This window comes from Ceratotherium simum, chromosome 3 (genome assembly GCF_057802395.1).
Source record: "Ceratotherium simum simum isolate JZ-2026a chromosome 3, ASM5780239v1, whole genome shotgun sequence".
In the NCBI taxonomy this organism is placed as follows: domain Eukaryota; kingdom Metazoa; phylum Chordata; class Mammalia; order Perissodactyla; family Rhinocerotidae; genus Ceratotherium; species Ceratotherium simum.
In genome coordinates, this window is record NC_141902.1 from 75,953,951 (window position 1) to 75,968,899 (window position 14,949).

Genomic DNA, 14,949 nt, shown 5'->3' on the forward strand with positions numbered 1-14,949 from the left:
CTGCTGATCATGAACTGGGTGTTATCTGACCTACCAAGTTTTGTTGTTGGGTGTTCACAGCAACACTGCAACATCAAATGGAAGTGGTATATATGTGATCAGGCTAGGGCAGACAGTGAAGGCACAGGTAATCCACATGATGAAGTGTCACAAATGATTGTAGTTCTTACTCTTGCTACACTGCTTTCTCTCTCCTAGCATACACCTATGGCCTCATGGGCAGCTCCCAATGATCAGTTGACAGAGGAAGAAAATACACAGGCCTGGTTTACAGATGGCTCTGCAGAAAATGCTGTTATCACCCAAAAGTGAAGAGCTGCAGTACTATAGCCCCTCTCTGAAGGATAGCGGGAAAAGGAAATTCTCCTAGTGGGCAGAACTTTATGCAGTGCACATGGTTCTTCAATTTGCTTGAAAGGAGAAATGGCCATATGTGTAAGAATATACCATTACATGGACAATGGCCAATGCTTTGCCTTGATGGTCAGGGATTTGACAGGTATATGATTAGTAAATTGCTGACAATAAAATTTGGGGAAGAGGTATGTCAATACACCTCTCTCAGTGGGCAAAACAATATGAAGGTTTTGTTTCCAACGTAAATGCTCACTATGGTTGACCTCAGGAGAGGAGGATTTCAATCAAGTGGATAAGATGTCACTTTCTATGCATCCCAGTCAGTCTCTTTCTCCATCCACACTTGTCATTGCCCAATGGGCTATTGAACAATGTGGCCACAGTGGGGTGATGGAGATAATGCATGAGCTGAGCAACATGGACTTACACTCAACAAGGCTGAGAGCCCAATATGCCTGTAGGGGACAGAAATATTAAATCCCTGCTATGGCACCATTCCTTGGGGTGTTCAGCCAGCTACGTGGTGGCAAGTTCATTTCATTGGGCTTCTTCTATCAAGGAAGAGGCAGCATTTGTCCTTACTGAAAGAGACATTTACTCTTGGTATGAATTTGCTTTGTCTGCATGCAATGCTACTGCCAAAACTACCATTCATGGACTTAAAGAAAGCCTCATACACTATTGTAGTATTCTGCAACACATTGCGTCTAACCAAAGAACTTACTTCACAGCAAAAGAAGTATAGCAACGGTCCCATGCTCATGGAATTTACTGGTTTCATCATGTAACCCACCATCCTGATGCAGCTGGTTTGATAAAATGGTAAAATGGCATTTTGACAACTCAGTTACAGTTCCTGCTAGGTGGTAATATTTGTAGTGCTGTGGCAAGGTTCTTAAGGATGCTGTATATGATCTGAATTAGCTTCCAATATATGGTGCTGTTTCTCTGATAGCCAATATATATAGGTCCAGGAATCAAGGTTTGGAAATAGGAGCAGCTCACTATTACCCCTAATGACCTACTGGCAACATTTTTGCTTCCTGTTCCTATTTTATGCCCTGCTGACCTAGAGATCTTAGTTCCAAAGGAGAGAATGCTTCTACCATCAGACAAAACAATGATTCCCATGAATAGAGTGTTAAGACTTTCATCTGGAAATTTGGATTTCTCTTGCCTTTGAATCTATAGGCAAAAGGAGCAGTTACTGTGCTGAATGAGGTCACTAATTCTAATTATTGTCAGAGGAAAACCATAGCTGGCTGTAGGAAAAGGCATCTAGGAATGGCCTCAGGAAAACCACAAATTGGCCATAACTGGGCTCAATCCCAAATAGTTTTTGCAAGTGGGAATTTATATTCCAAGAAACTGGTGGTGCTCACTGGGTAGAACATTACTAATAAAAAAGAAGAATAAGTGGTATTCCTAACTCAACAGATGTACAGAATTGTTGCTGAAGACAGACTAGGCTGATCAGACATTACCTGGTGAAAGGTGGAGTATGAGAAATGTGATTAGATATCAGGGGTGATCAGAAATGGAGGATAACAGACTCTTGCTAAACTCACTTAGCAGGGTTCATGCTAAGGGTTTTACAAGAAAGTACACCATGGGACCTCAGAGAAGATTCAGGTGTCTGAATAAAGTTTGGTCAACAAATGAATCTTTATCAGTCCCCTTCTTGTTCAAGGAAAAAAGAGATATTTTTCTTTTCTTTGGATAATATAAGTCTATTTCTTGTTCATTCACCCTTTATTCATTAAGGACCACCTGCATCATCTATTAAGACTTGGTTGTAGTGGACATTTGCTGGATAGTGCTAGCAGTCAGGCATGTAATGAGGGAAAGTTTCTATGAAAATTAAAGACAGATAAAGATTAATAGTTAAAAACCCATTCTCTGGTTTCAGAAGGCAACCAGTCAAGAACATTTGTTTATGTTTGGCTCAAAGCATCACAGATTGTGGAGTGAGGGCAGCAGCGGCAATCCAATGGATTTCCTTGTTTGCAGTTTAAATGTCTGTGGTGATGGCATTAAGTGTTCTGGTAAACTTTCTTAGTGGTTCATACAGCAGCAAGGCACAAAGTTTGCCCATTCCTGACTTGTTGTGTTGATTTCCTTGATGTTTATACCAAGTTATCCAGCATCAATTTGCAGAACTTCAGGAAAAGGGCAGTTTTAGTTCTCAATGATTCCAAGTGAGATGGGAGAAAAATTGCAAATGTTAATTTGGAGAGTTCTAGCCAGATATGCGAGGAAACTAAAAGAAGTAAAGATTTGTCAAGACTGGTAAATCATGCAAGAAAAAACCCACAGATACATTACAGTTTTCCATTGAACATAATTTTCTCTTTACAGTCACCACTTGTTCTATCAGAAAGAATCAAAGTCAGACTAATTTGTTTGCAAAATAAGTCCAATCTCATTAAAGTTGTTCTGATTATTTGTGTGCCTGCAGCAAGTTTAGTAATTGGCCACATATGTTTCTTGAGTTTGCTTTGCTGGAACTTCGCATAGGGATTTTACTGGACTTTTCAAATCCTCTCAAAGCTAGATAGCCAAGCTAAGAAGTTGCCACCAGGGGCCGGCCCCGTGGCTTAGCAGTTAAGTGCGCATGCTCTGCTACTGGCAGCCTGGGTTCGGATCCTGGGTGCGCACCAACGCACCGCTTCTCCAGCCACGCTGAGGCCACATCCCACATACAGCAACTAGAAGGATGTGAAACTATGACATACAACTATCTACTGGGGTTTTGGGGAAAAAAAGCAGGAGGATTGGCAATAGATGTTAGCTCAGAGCTGGTCTTCCTCAGCAAAAAAAGAGGAGGATTAGCATGGATGTTAGCTCAGGGCTGATCTTCCTTTCACACACAAAAGAGAAGTTGCCACCAGATTTTACCTGCATTACCTATAAATTTGGGTGAATTCCTCTCTTCTTGACATCTCCATAATATCCTGAGGTTCCTGGACCGGCCAGGAAGTAACCTTTCTTACAGACTTGTAAGGTGGGGAACACCACACCAGGCATAGGCCAGATTTTTCAAGGGCTTTACAGGCATTGGCTCCTTAAACTCAAACTTAGTTCCTTAAAGCTGTGTGGTCATATCAGATTCCATGTACATAATTTCTTGAATATAACATTCCAATCAAAGTCTTCATAATATAACCAATGATTCCAGTTGTGTCTTGATAAAGGAGAACAGATTATTACTTTGAACTTATACAAATAACTATATTGCCATCAGTATAAGAATACTCACTAAGAGTTTTCAACTTCTGGAGGAATCAGGTAGGGAGAAAAATTAATTATGTCTTTGTCCACAAAGGTATACTTTACCAAATTGGTGGAAGTTACACCTGGCTTCAGAGAAAAGGTGTTCCTTCAATCTAGAAAAGAAAACATTACAGTAAACCAAAGTTTCAAGCAAAAATTTATAAAAATTATAACAAGTATTAGAAAAGATGTGGAGAAAAGGGAACCCTCATGCACTGCAGGTGGGAATGTAAATTGGTACAACCACTATGGAAAACAGTATGGAGAAGCCTCAAAAATTAAGAATAGAAATACTATGACGCAGCTATACACTTCTGGGTATTTATCCAAAGGACACAAAAACACTAACTTGAAAATATATATGCGCCCTTATGCTCATTGCAGCATTATTCACAATAGCCAAGACATGGAAACAACCTAAGTGCCCATTAGTGGATAAACGGATAAAGAAGATATGGTATATACATACAATGGAATACTACTCAGCCATTAAAAAGATGAAATCTTGCCATTTGTGACAACTGGGATCAACCTTGAGGCTTTTACGCTAAGCAAAGTAAGTCAGACAGAGAAAGCCAAATACCATGTGATTTCACTCATATGTGGAAGATGAAACACACACACACATGCACAAACAAGCAAATACAACAAGAATAATAAACACATAGAAACAGAATAGATTGGTGGTTACCAAAGAGGAAGGGGGAGGGGGAAGGTGAAAAAGTATAATTGTCCTCATCAGTTCATTCAGCCACATGGAATTAATTGTTGTGATTTATCTGATGTTAGCAGTTAGTAACTCTCAGCTTCAGCCCTTCTGGAAATTCTTATTCTGTCCATTGGCATGGATTCAAATTTATTCAAATTATGCCATCATAGACCACCATGGCCTGTAGCTGATTATGAACATTTTCAGACAAAATCAAAGCAAAACAATAAATATATGTGAATGACAAATGAATTAAAATTGCTGTGGTTATCTTCAAATGACGGCTCATTAAATAAGAAAAATTAGTTATTTCTGTGGTTGCAATACTGTATTGATAGATCTTTAAGAACTTTATACAATTTCTGGAATATCTGTATTGGTAACATATATCCATGAACATATAACATAAGAAGGTTTATCATCACTTCTTATTTGACAATGCTTCTCAAGTAATTTAACAAACCAAATAAATCTCATTAATCCAGCAGCTCTCTTTTGGAAGGTGAGAGGCAAATCCTTTGAGACAATCCAGGGGCCCTCTGGAAAATCTCAAAGTTAGCTTTAGGTCAAAAAGACTCCAATTAAATATTGATTTTGAGGAGTTGTCCAAAATGTCAAAAGATTTGAACATTTGACTAAATAAGATCACAGGTAACTATAAAACCATACTTAGTTATCCATTTAACCAAGGTGACAATTAAAATATTTCAAAAGCAAATATAGAAAGTTATATAGTGATAAAAATGTAGCTCTTTTAATATTGAGAAAACTCTGTTTTCTTAAGTATTCAAGGAATTGATAGAGGAGTGATGTCAGAATCATGACAGAGTGAGCTGTTCCCTTTTTCTCTTCCCGATTAAGTTACAACTAAAGAGACATCAATAACTGACAGAAGATTCCCAGACAGCACAACAGGATGCCTGAGAGATCCACTCAGCTATACATCTGAAGGTGGGTGGGCTGGATCCCCAGAAAGCAGTGGAAGTAAGTGAGTGCACCCCTTCCCCTCGCTGGCAGCAGCAAGCCAGGTCATGGAGCCTCACACAGTGGTCAGGAGCAACTGTAAGAGGAGGCAGGGGCAGCCCAGCATAGTAGCCCAGAGTGGTAGCCTGGCCTGCAGGAGCACCGACGATGTCATGGCAGCCTCACCCCTGGGAACACTCCCTGAGTGGCAGTGGCTCAGACCCCACGAAGGAGCCCTTCCCACCAAGCACAGCAGTGGGCATGATTGTAAGAGGAGGTGGGGGCAGCCCAGCATGTGCACAAACACCTTTGGAGGAGTAGCCTGGCCTGCGGAAGCACCCACAATGCTTCAGCAACCTCATCTGTGGGAATGCTCCCCACGAAGTGGAAGCAGCTTAGTCCCCGTGAAGGAGACCCACTCACCAAGTGGAGCAGCTCAGCCAAACCACAAACAAACACAGGGCTGGCCCAAGCCAGCACAACCTGCCTGGTGAGCACAGAGGCCATGCTCCTCCAAGAGCGACCTGCTGAGTACCTGTGGCCAGCCTGTGAAAATGCAGGGCAGCTGTACCTGCATAACCTCCAGCAGACAGAGTGGGATCAGTAACACAGCTCCTGCTTCCCCCCAAGGTGGTAGGTGGAATCTGTGACCTATTACCACAAATGCACTGGCAAAGGATCAGTTCATAAAACACCATGAAAAACTACACTAACACTTCAGAGCAGAAGCAAAATGACAAGTCCCCAGAAACCAATCCTGAAGTCACAGAAATTTATAATCTAAATGACAGAGGATTTAAAATAGTGGTCATAAAGAAACTCAGTGAGTTACAAGAAAACTCAGAAAGACAGTTCAATGAGCTCAGTAATAAAACTAATGAGCAGAAGGAATACTTCACCAAAGAGACGGGAGTCCTTAAAAAATATACAGAAATTTGGGATATGAAGAAGACAATGAGATAAAAAATAATCTAGAAACCATAAAAAATAGAGCTGAAGTAATGGAGGACAGAATTAGTGAATTCGAGGACATGAATCTAGAAATGCTTCAGATGGAGGAGGAGAGAGAACTAAGAGTTTTAAAAAATGAAGAAAATCTTCAAGAAATATCAGACTCAATTTGGAAAAGCAACATAAGAATTATAGGTATCCCAGAGGAAGAAGGGAGGGAGAAAGGAGCAGAGAGCTTGTTTAAAGAAATAATAGCTGAGAACTTCCCAAACCTGGGGAAGGATCTGGACTTGCAAGTACATGAAGCCAACAGAACTTCTAACTACATTAATGCAAAAAGACCTTCTCCAAAGCGTATAATAATAAAATTGGCAAAAGTTGATGACAAAGAAAAAATATTAAGGACAGCACGGCAGGAGAAAATAACCCACAAAGGAACCTCTATCAGGCTTTCAGTGGATTTCTCAGCAGAAATCTTACACAATAGGAGAGAATGGAATGATATATACAAAATACGAAAGGACAAAAACTTTCAGCCAAGAATACTCCATCAAGTGAAATTATCCTTCAGATATGATAGAGAAATGAAAGGTTTCTGAGATAAACAAAAGCTAAGGGAGTTCATTACCACTAAGCCTGCCTTATGAGAAGAGTTGAAAGGAGCCCTCCTATTTGAAACTAAGAAGCAGAGGTTTATAAAACCTTGATCAAGGAGATAAATAGATAGACTCAGAAAGTTGCAGTCTGTATCAGAATAAGTTAGTAAAAATTTAATTATAAGATAAAAAATAAAGAGAACAAAAGTGTCAAAAATAACTATAAACACATCAATTTAATACAAAGTCACAACACATAAAAGAACAATTTGTGACAACAATAACTCACAAGGGGAAGAGGAAAGTGATGGAACCCGCTTAGGCTAATAGAGATAAAAGGCTATCAGAAAATGGACTATCTGATCTATGAGATCTTTTATACAAACCTCATGGTAACCACACACACAAAAAAATCAGAGCAGAGCCACAAATCATACATACAGAGAAAACTGAGAAAACGATTACAGGAAACCACCAAACTGAAATGGCAGTCAGAAATACACAGGAAGAGAAAGAATGGAAATATAGAACAATCAGAAAACAAGAGATAAAGTGGCAGTATTAAGCCATCATGTATCAATAATCACTCTCAATGTAAGTGGATTTAATTCTCCAATCAAAAGACACAGAATGGCTGGATGGATTAAAAAACAAGACTCAACAATATGTTACCTCTGGGAAACATATCTCAGATCTAAAGATAAACATAGGATCAGAGTGAAGGGATGGAAGATGATACTCCAAGCAAATGGCAAGAAAAGAAAGCAGGTGTTGCCATACTTACATCAGACAAAGCAGACTTCAAGATAAAAAAGGCAATGAGAGACAAAGAGGGGCAGTATATCATGATGAAAGGAACATTTCACCAAGAGGACATAATACTTATGAATATATATGCATCTAACACAGGAGCACCAAAGTATATAAGGCACCTATTAACAATCTGAAAGGGAGAAATGGAGAGCAACACAGTAATACTGGGGATCTCAACACCCCACTTACATCAATAGAGAGATCATCCAGACAGAGAGTCAACAAGAAAATAGTGGACTTAAATGAAACACTAGACCAGATGGACTTAATAGATGTATATAGAACATTCCATCCAAAAACAGCAGAATACACATTCTTCTCAAGTGCACATGGACCATTCTCAAAGATAGACTACATGTTGTGAAATAAGGTGAGCCTCAATAAATTTAAGAAGACTGGAGTCATATCAAGCATCTTTTCTGACCACAATGCTATGAAACTAGAGATCAACTGCAAAAAAAAGCTGGGAAAGTCACAAATATGTGGACACTAAACAACATGCTACTGAACAACCATTGGATAAATTAAAAAATCGAAGAGGAAATAAAAAAGTGCCTGGAGACAAATGAAAATGAAAATACAACATACCAACTCTTATGGGATGCAGCAAAAGTATTACTAAGTGGGAAATTTGTAGCAATACAGTCCCACCTCAACAAACAAGGAAAATATCAAATAAGTGATCTTAAACTAAACCTAACAGAACTAGAAAAAGAAGAACAAACAAAGCCCAAAGTCAGCAGAAGGAGAGACATAATAAAAACGAGAGCAGAAATAAATGAAATAGAGACTAAAAAGCAGTAGAAAGGATGAATGAAACTAAGAGCTGGTTCTTTGAGAAGATAAACAAAATTGACAAACCCTTACCCAGACTCACTAAGAAAAATAGAGAGAAGGCTCAAAAAATTAAATTAAAAATGAAAGAAGAGAAATTACAATGGATACCACAGAAGTACAAAGGATTATAAGTGAATACTCTGAAGAACTATATGCCAACAAATTGGACAATCTAGAAGAAATGGATAATTTCTTAGATTCAAATAACCTCCAAAAACTAAATGAAGAAGAAATAGAGAATCTGTATAGACGAATCACAAGTAAAGAGATTGAAACGGTAATCAAAAACCTCCCGCCAAATAAAAGTCCAGGACCAGATGGTTTCTCTGGAGAAGTCTACCAAACATTCGAAGAAGATTTAATACCTATCCTTCTCAAACTATTCCAGAAAATTGAAGAGGGTGCAACACCTCCTAACTCATTCTATGAGGCCAACATTACCCTGATACCAAAACCAGACAAGGACAAAAAAGGAAGGAAAATTACAGGCCAATATCTCTGATGAAAATACATGCAAAAATCCTCAACAAAATAGTGGCACATTGAATACATCAATACATTAAAAGGATCATACACTATGATAAAGTGGGATTTATACCAGGGACGCAGGGATGGTTCAACATATGCAAATCAATCAATTTTGATACATCACATTTAAAAAATGAGGAATAAAATCACATGATCATCTCAATACGTTCAGAGAAAGCATTTGACAAGACCCAACATGCATTTATAATAAAAACCCTCAAAAAAATGGGCATAGAAGGAAAGTACATCAACATAATAAAGGACATATATGACAAACCCACAGCCAACACCATACTTAGTGAAAAACTGAAAGTCATTGCTCTGAAAACAGGAACCAGACAAGGGTGCCCACTCTCACCACTTCTATTCAACATAGTACTAGAGGTTTTGGCCAGAGAAATTAGGCAAGAAAAAGAAATAAAATGTATCTAAATTGGAAAGAAAGAAGTGAAATTCTTCCTATTTGAGGATGACAATGTTCTATTATAGAAAATCTTAAGGATTCCATCAGAAAACTATTAGAAATAATGAACAACTACTGCAAAGTAGCAGGGTACAAAATCAACTTACAAAAATCAGTTGCATTTCTATACACTAAATATAAACGAGCAGAAAGAGAGATCAAGAATGCAATCAGGAGATCTCGAGTCAAGATGGCGGTGTAAGCAGACTCGGAACTCACCTCCTCCCGTGGACACAGCCAATTTACAACTACTGGTGGAAAAATTACCCCTGAGACAGAACTGAAAACTGGATAAAAAGAACTCTGGCAACAACGGGCAATCCTAACTGAGGTGGAAGAGGCAGAGACTCCCTTCTGGAGAGGAAAAACACCGCCTTCACAAGCCGCCAGCTTCACAGCCGCCGGGAGCAGCCCACAGGTACACAGCCCTCGCTGGAGGCGCAGGGCCCTGAGCCGGGGAGCGGCACCGCTGTGGGCATTTTGTGGACCCAGCACAATCGAGACCAGTGGCATAATATCTGACTTTGCCTGCTACTAAAACATTGGGGAGTACCCCCAGAAAACCCGGTTGACAAAGAAACTAAAACCGGCTCTTAAAGGGCCCATGTGCAAACTCACCCATTTCAGAAAGCATCCTAAAATCACCAGAAAGAAAGGTGCACGGTGCTTTGGTGAAAAGAGACTCACCTGATAGGCCCTGAGTGCATCTGGGTGAGGGGTGAGACCTCTCCAGGGATTGGGACATTGGCGGCAGCCATTGTTTTGGCCTGGTGTGGGCATGCTGACACAGATGCCATTGGAGTTCTCCCTGGTGCCTGCTAGCCCAGGGTATGCCCCACCCACTAGAGCACTGATTTAATCCAGCTCAGCCAGGAAAGGCAGCCCATCCTAGAGACTGGCCCCACCCAACAACAAGCCCACAGGCAACTTGCGGGCCTGCATAGATTGGTGACTGGATTCTCTGCAGCCTGGCCATTGAGCCAACTTAGCGGGGCAGGGCGTGAACAAGGAGCTGGTGGAGAGTGTGGGGCGGTGTCGGAGTGTGTGGGGCTCCCGCCATGGAGAGACTGGGTCCACTTGGGGAGGTCAGGGCACGGACACGGGTCAGGACTGTGTTGACTGTGTGTGTGGACCTGTGGGCGGCAGGGCTTGTCAGCTGCAAAAGACTTGTGCTTCTCAAAGACCCACATAGGGGGTTTGCCCCACCTTCCAAAGCCTGAAACAATTGGGTGCTCCTGTGCCTGAGGCCAGCCCCACCCAGCTGCAATCCTCAGAGAGCTGACAAGAGGCCTAATAGGCTAGAGGCTTACAGCAATTGTAAGGCCCCGAGCCAAACAAACTGCCACGCTGGGGGCCTACTCACTTAAAAGAAATACTGCAACACAAATGTGGTATTAGAACTTGCAGCCAACTGTGCTGGGGCTCCCCACACCTGATAAAGAGACTGAAGGGCCCACAACAACTACAAGCAGCTGAGCATTACAACAGCTGGCCAGGAGCATAACTCGGCCTCCCTGGGTGCCTACAGGGATAGCAAACAGGCCACAACAGAAGGACACGTGTAGCCCACATACGGGTCACCCCTGGAACATTGAGAAATGAGGGAAGCACACTGGAAGCCTCCTAAGGCATCACTTACGTAAGGTCAGCTATCCAAGAGCAGGAGATGTAGCTGACCTACTTAATACGTAGACACAACACAGGGAAAGTGGCAAAATGAGGAGGCAAAAGAATACATTCCAAGTAAGGGAACAGGACAAAACCCCAGAAAAGGAACTAAGTGAAACTGACATGAGCAACCTACCTGACAGAGAGTTCAAACTAAGAGTGTTAAGGATTCTCACTGATCTGGGGAGAAGAATAGATGAACTCAGTGAGAATGTCAACAAAGAATTGGAAGATATAAAAAAGAACCAATCAGAAATGAAGAATACAATACTGGAAATGAAAAATTCATTAGTGGTTTCAAAAGCAGAGTAGAGGATACAGAAGAATGGATCTGTCAGCTGGACGAAAGACTAGAAGAAATTACACAAGGTGAACAGGTAAAAGAGAAAAGAATTAAAAAGTGTGAGGACAATCTAAGGGACCTCTGGGACAACATCAAGTGCCCTAACATCTGTGTTATAGGTGTCCCGGAAGGAGTAGAGCGAGACAAGGGTCAGAGAATCTATTTCAAGAAATAATAGATGAAAACTTCCCTAACCTAAGGAAGGAAACAGACATCCAGGTACAGGAACCACAGAGAGCCCCAAACAACATAAACCCAAAGAGGCCCACACCAAGACACATCATAATCAAAATGTTCAGAATTGAAGATAAAGAGAGAATCCTAAAAGCTGCAAGAGAATGTCAAGTTACATACAAAGGAAACCCCATAAGGCTATCAGCTGACTTCTCAGCAGAAACCTCACAGGCTAGAAGAGAATGGCACAATATATTTAAAGTGATAAAAGGAAAAAACTTACAGCTAAGAATACTCTACCCAGCAAGGTTATCGTTCAAAATGGAAGGAGAGATCAAAATTTTCCCAGACAAGCAAAAATTAAAGGAGTTTGTCACCAAGAAACCAGTGCTACAAGAAATGTTAAAGGGACTGATTTAAGGGGAAAAGAGAAGACCACAAATAGGAAAAATTATCTATTTCCATGATAAGAACAGAATGATTACAAATGCACAAAAAAGAGGTTCGATATGATATCAAAAACATAAAAGGAGGGAGGAGGGGAGTTAAAGAGTGTAGCTTGCAGACAGAGGTCAAACTAAAGTGACCATCAATTCTGTATAGAAGAAGAAAGGAACAGAGAAAGACTACTAAAACACTGAGAAAAAACAAAAAGTTAAAAAATGGCAGTAAGTACATACTTATCAATAGCTACTTTAAACGTCAATGGACTAAATGCTCCAATTAAAAGGCATGGGGTGGCTGACTGGATAAAAAAACAAGACCCATATATATGCTGCATACAAGAGACACACTTCAGACCTAAAGACACTCACAAACTGAAAGTGAAGGGATGGAAAAAGATACTCCATGCAAATGGCAAGGAAAAGAAAGCTGGGGTAGCAGTACTCATATCAGACAAAATAGACTTTAAAACAAAAACTGTAAAAAGAGACAAAGAAGGGCATTACATAATGATCAAGGCAACAATCCAACAAGAGGATATAACACTTGTAAATATCTACGCACCCAATGTAGGTGCACCTAAATATATAAACCAATTATTAACAGACAGAAAAACAGAAATAGTCAGTAACACAATAATAGTAGGGGACTTTAACACTCCACTTAACCAACAGATAGATCATCCAAACAGAAAATCAATAAGGAAACATTGGCCTTAAACGACACACTAGAACAGATGGACCTAGTAGATATATACAGAGCATTCCATCCAAAAACCGAAGAATACACGTTCTTTTCAAATGCACATGGAACATTCTCCAGGATTGATCACGTATTAGGACACAAAACAAGTCTCCATAAATTTAAGAAGATTGAAATAATACCAAGCATCTTTTCTAACCACAACGGTATGAAACTAGAAATCAACTATAGGAAGAAAATCAGAAAAGCCACAAATACGTGGAGATTAAACAAAATGCTACTGAACAACGACTGGACTGGATTAACGAAGAAATCAAAGAAGAAATCAAAAAACCTGGAGACAAATGAAAATGAAAATACGACATGCCAGAATTTATGGGATACAGCAAAAGTGGTTCTGAGAGGGAAGTTTATAGGAATACAGGCCTATCTCAACAAACAAGAAAAATCTCAAAGAAACAATCTAACACTGCACCTAAAGGAACTGGAAAAAGAAGAACAAACGAAGCCCAAAATCAGTAGAAGAAGGGAAATCATATTGGATTGGTGGTTACCAGAGGGGAAGGGGGGAGGGAGGAGGGTGAAAGGGATAATTCGGTACATGTGTGTGGTGATGGGTTGTAATTAGTATTTTGGTGGTGAACATGATGTAGTCCATGCAGAAATGGAAGTACAATGATGTACACCTGAAAGTTTTACAATGTTATAAACCAATGTTACTGCAATAAACAAAAAATTAAAAAAAAAAAAAGAAGGGAAATCATAAAAATCAGAGCAGAAATAAATGAAATAGAGACCAAAGAAAACAATAGAAAAATTAATAAAACCCATAGCTGGTTCTTTGAAAAGATCAACAAAATTGACAAACCTTTCGCTAGACTCACCAAGAAAAAAAGTGAGAAGGCACAAATAAGTAAAATCAGAAACGAAAGAGGAGCGGTTACAACAGACACCTCAGAAATACAAAAGATTATAAGAGAATACCATGAAAAGCTATATGCCAACAAATTCGACAATCTGGAAGAAATGGATAAATTCTTAGAATCATACAACCTTCCAAAATTGGGTCAAGAAGAAGTAGAGAATTTGAATAGACCAATCACCAGTAAGGAGATTGAAACAGTAATGAAAAACCTCCCCAAAAATAAAAGTCCAGGACCAGACGGCTTCCCTGGTGGATTCTACCAAACATTGAAAGAAGAATTAATACCTATCCTTCCCAAAGTCTTCCAAATAATTGAGGAGGGGGGCAAGCTCCCTAACTCATTCTACGAAGCTGACATTACCCTGATACCAAAACCAGACAAGGACAACACAAAAAAAGAAAATTACAGGCCAATATCACTGACGAACATCGAAGCAAAAATCCTCAACAAAATACTAGCAAATCGCATACAACAATACATTAAACAGATTATACACCATGATCAAGTGGGATTTATTCCAGGTATGCAGGGATGGTTTAACATTCGCAAATCCATCAATGTGATACACCACATTAATAAAATGAAGAATAAAAATCACATGATCATCTCAATAGATGCAGAGAAAGCATTTGACAAGATACAGCATCCATTTATGATAAAAACTCTGAATAAAATGGGTATAGAAGGAAAATACCTTAACATAATAAAGAACATATATGAGAAACCTACAGCTAATATCATCCTCAATGGTGAAAAACTGAAAGCTATCCCTCTAAGAACAGGAACCAGACAAGGATGCCCACTGTCATCACTCCTATTTAACATAGTACTGGAAGTCCTAGCCAGAGCAATCAGGCAAGAGAAAGAAATAAAAGGGATCCAAATTGGAAAGGAAGAAGTGAAACGGTCACTATTTGCAGATGACATGATTTTATATACAGAAAACCCTAAAGAATCCACCAGAAAATTTTTAGAAGTAATAAACGAATATGGTAAAGTTGCAGGATACAAAATCAACATACAAAAATCAGTTGCATTTTTGTGCACTAACAATGACGTAGCAGAAAGAGAAAGTAAGAATACCATTCCATTTACAATGGCAACAAAAAGAATAAAATACCTAGGAATAAACTTAACCAACGAGATGAAAGAGCTGTACACCGAAAACTATAAAACATTTCTGAAAGAAATTGCAGAAGACA

At 39.7% G+C, this 14,949-nt stretch overlaps 1 long non-coding RNA gene across 2 annotated transcripts in view; it reads right to left on the bottom strand.

Annotated features, from left to right (window-relative positions):
* LOC147917651 (uncharacterized) overlaps nt 1-14,949 on the bottom strand; it is a 65,090-nt gene that overhangs the window by 13,867 nt on the left and 36,274 nt on the right. The window contains exon 9 of one of the 2 annotated variants that reach the window (XR_015551605.1): nt 3,694-3,743. This is a non-coding gene — a long non-coding RNA (uncharacterized LOC147917651). Of the gene's footprint in view, nt 1-3,616; nt 3,744-14,949 lie in introns of both variants that reach the window. The other variant, XR_015551604.1, reaches the window with a different exon arrangement.